Genomic DNA, 3,998 nt, shown 5'->3' with positions numbered 1-3,998 from the left:
TCAGAGGAAGTGCTTGTGTGTCGGGGTTCTGATGCTCCGGCCTGACCTCTTCACGGGATCGACGGGAACGTCTCTGGATGCCAGCAGTCGCAAAGGGCTTACCAGGATGACGGAACCCCAGGGGGAGTCCGGGGTAAGCAGCACAGCATCCCAGCCCCAGGCCTGCCCAGACGGTGTTGGTTGGGGTGAGTCTCGCCAAAAGTCGTGCCGCCTTGATCTCGAGGACAGGTCGGCCTGCGTGCCCCTGGGGTGCTCTCTCACCCGCGGGTCGATCTCATCGAGAGCAGAACCCCGAAGCCTCAGGGGTTGCCTGGGGGGGTGTGTTTCAATACCTCTGCTCTAGGTGTCTGTCTGTGTGTGTGTGTGTGTGTGTTTGTTTGCGTGTCTCTCTGTCAGTGTGTGTGTGTGCGGGTGTGTGTGTCTCCCACTCTCTTCTCTCTCTGTCTCTCAGTCTCTGGGTGTTTCTTTCCTATCTCTGTCAGTTTGTGCGTGAGTGCCCGTGTGCGTGTGTGTCTTTGGCCCAATGTGCCCTCTGCGCCACAAAGCGGTTTCTCGCATGGCGGCCTGTCTCATTGTTGAGGGACATCGTCTCCTCCGCTCCTGGGTGGACTGACTCCCTTGATCTTCTGTCCCAAACGAATATCAGGTACCCAAAGGGTCCTGGGGCTGGGGCTGGGGCTGTGGCTGGGGCTGGGGCTGGGTGCAGCCGAAGTTGCGTCAGGGCTACCAGGGCGGTGGAGGGTTGGGGGTGGGGCGAATTTTGCAGAAACCTCTTTGCTCCTCTGGTAGGCTTGGAAAACGTGGCTTGGTCAGGTACACGCGCCGCCACCCCCGGGTCCCAGGTATTCTTCGACTTTCCTTGGCATTGATGGAAAGGTCACTCGTTCCCCCCTTCCGCTGGCACATGCCTGGCCACCACCGTTTGTTTCGCCGTCGCCCTGTACGCCTCCGGTGACACACGTTCACACCATCTGCTGTGGGATACGCCAGTGCCACGCGTGGTCACATGGTCTGCACCTCGCATTCGCCCCTGTTCCTGTTTGTACGAGTCCTGTCACGCGCGGTCGGCTTTCCGGAGCCCCAGGGCTTTTAGAAGCGGGGCAGGCCACTGCTCTTTCAAAGGAGGAGGGAGGCAGAGGGCTGATGGGTCAGTGAATTTGCAGCTGACGCTAGGCATCGAGACCTATGGGATCATTCTTTGTTGCAGCGAGGACCTGCCTGCCTCACCAGATGTGGCGAGCCCATCCTATCTCACTCGGTGGGGGCCAAAATGGGATCTGAAGGGGAGTCCTGAGAACACAGCAGGACTCCTGAAGCTCCCCCTCCCTCCCTTGCTGGAAGTCAGTTCAAGGAGGTCCTGAGGACAGGACTCCTGGGGGTTTGGCCGTGGGACAGGACAAGACACCCGCGGTCCCCTCTCGCGCGACGCCCCAAACTGGAGCCCGGATCCAGCCGCCGCCGCGGCTGCAGCAGGAGCCTCGCTGCCGCCGCGCTGCGGTGGCGTTATTTAAAGGGGACGCAGTCTGACTGCTAGGAGCGGAGCGGGAGTCGGGCAAGACGATGCGCATGCGCGAGGCGCGAGCGGCTTCTCTCGTCACAGTGGTTCCCAGGGTTGTCTCAGAAACCAGTCCCCGAGGCTTGGCAAAGCAGGAGACCTCAGAGGAAGTGCTTGTGTGTCGGGGTTCTGATGCTCCGGCCTGACCTCTTCACGGGATCGACGGTAACGTCTCTGGATTCCAGCAGTCGCAAAGGGCTTACCAGGATGACGAAACCCCAGGGGGAGTCCGGGGTAAGCAGCACAGCATCCCAGCCCCAGGCCTGCCCAGACGGTGTTGGTTGGGGTGAGTCTCGCCAAAAGTCGTGCCGCCTTGATCTCGAGGACAGGTCGGCCTGCGTGCCCCTGGGGTGCTCTCTCACCCGCCGGTCGATCTCATCGAGAGCAGAACCCCGAAGCCTCAGGGGTTGCCTGGGGGGGTGTGTTTCAATACCTCTGCTCTAGGTGTCTGTCTGTGTGTGTGTGTGTGTGTGTGTGTTTGCGTGTCTCTCTGTCAGTGTGTGTGTGTGCGGGTGTGTGTGTCTCCCACTCTCTTCTCTCTCTGTCTCTCAGTCTCTGGGTGTTTCTTTCCTATCTCTGTCAGTTTGTGTGTGAGTGCCCGTGTGCGTGTGTGTCTTTGGCCCAATGTGCCCTCTGCGCCACAAAGCGGTTTCTCGCATGGCGGCCTGTCTCATTGTTGAGGGACATCGTCTCCTCCGCTCCTGGGTGGACTGACTCCCTTGATCTTCTGTCCCAAACGAATATCAGGTACCCAAAGGGTCCTGGGGCTGGGGCTGGGGCTGTGGCTGTGGCTGGGGCTGGGTGCAGCCGAAGTTGCGTCAGGGCTACCAGGGCGGTGGAGGGTTGGGGGTGGGGCGAATTTTGCAGAAACCTCTTTGCTCCTCTGGTAGGCTTGGAAAACGTGGCTTGGTCAGGTACACGCGCCGCCACCCCCGGGTCCCAGGTATTCTTCGACTTTCCTTGGCATTGATGGAAAGGTCACTCGTTCCCCCCTTCCGCTGGCACATGCCTGGCCACCACCGTTTGTTTCGCCGTCGCCCTGTACGCCTCCGGTGACACACGTTCACACCATCTGCTGTGGGATACGCCAGTGCCACGCGTGGTCACATGGTCTGCACCTCGCATTCGCCCCTGTTCCTGTTTGTACGAGTCCTGTCACGCGCGGTCGGCTTTCCGGAGCCCCAGGGCTTTTAGAAGCGGGGCAGGCCACTGCTCTTTCAAAGGAGGAGGGAGGCAGAGGGCTGATGGGTCAGTGAATTTGCAGCTGACGCTAGGCATCGAGACCTATGGGATCATTCTTTGTTGCAGCGAGGACCTGCCTGCCTCACCAGATGTGGCGAGCCCATCCTATCTCACTCGGTGGGGGCCAAAATGGGATCTGAAGGGGAGTCCTGAGAACACAGCAGGACTCCTGAAGCTCCCCCTCCCTCCCTTGCTGGAAGTCAGTTCAAGGAGGTCCTGAGGACAGGACTCCTGGGGGTTTGGCCGTGGGACAGGACAAGACACCCGCGTTCCCCTCTCCCACGCCGCCCCAAACTGGAGCCCGGATCCAGCCGCCGCCGCGGCTGCAGCAGGAGCTTCGCTGCCGCCGCGCTGCGTTGGCGTTATTTAAAGGGTACGCAGCCTCATTGCCAGGACCGGAGCGAGAGTCGGGCAAGCCAATGCGCATGCGCCAGGCCCCAACGGCTTCTCCCGTCACAGTGGTTCCCAGGGTTGTCTCAGAAACCAGTCCCCGAGGCTTGGCAAAGCAGGAGCCCTCAGTGGCAGTGCTTGTGTGTCCGGGATCTGATGCTCCGGCCTGACCTCTTCACGGGATCGACGGGAAGGTCTCCGGATGCCAGGAGTCGCAAAGTGCCGAAGAGGATGACGAAACCCCAGGCGGAGTCCGGGGTAAGCAGCACAGCATCCCAGCCCCAGGCCTGCCCGGACGGTGTTGGTTGGGGTGAGTCTCGCCAAAAGTCATGCCGCCCTGATCTCGAGGATAGGTCGGCCTGCGTCCCCCTGGGGTGCTCTCTCACACGCGGGTCGATCTCATCGAGAGCAGAACCCCGAAGCCTCAGGGGTTGCCTGCGGGGGAGGTGTGTTTCAATACCTCTTCTCTAGGAGTCTGTCTGTGTGTGTGTGTGTGTGTGTTTGCATGTCTCTCTGTGAGTGTGTGTGTGTGCGGGTGTGTGTGTCTCCCATTCTCTCTTCTCTCTCTGTCTCTCAGTCTCTGGGTGTTTCTTTCCTATCTCTGTCAGTTTGTGTGTGAGTGCCCGTGTGCGTGTGTGTCTTTGGCCCAATGTGCCCTCTGCGCCACAAAGCGGTTTCTCGCATGGCGGCCTGTCTCATTGTTGAGGGACATCGTCTCCTCCGCTCCTGGGTGGACTGACTCCCTTGATCTTCTGTCCCAAACGAATATCAGGTACCCAAAGGGTCCTGGGGCTGGGGCTGGGGCTGTGGC

The 3,998-nt window shown here is 60.6% G+C and overlaps 2 pseudogenes; both read right to left on the bottom strand.

Annotated features, from left to right (window-relative positions):
- On the bottom strand, positions 1-1,243 carry LOC134757793 (protein FAM27D1-like; annotated as a pseudogene).
- A 413-nt stretch (positions 1,244-1,656) lies between these two features.
- Positions 1,657-2,351, bottom strand: LOC134757792 (protein FAM27D1-like; annotated as a pseudogene).
- Between the last annotated feature and the right edge of the window lie 1,647 nt (positions 2,352-3,998).

This window comes from Gorilla gorilla, chromosome 21 (assembly GCF_029281585.2).
Source record: "Gorilla gorilla gorilla isolate KB3781 chromosome 21, NHGRI_mGorGor1-v2.1_pri, whole genome shotgun sequence".
Lineage (NCBI taxonomy): Eukaryota > Metazoa > Chordata > Mammalia > Primates > Hominidae > Gorilla > Gorilla gorilla.
This window is presented reverse-complemented; position numbering and strand designations above follow the sequence as displayed.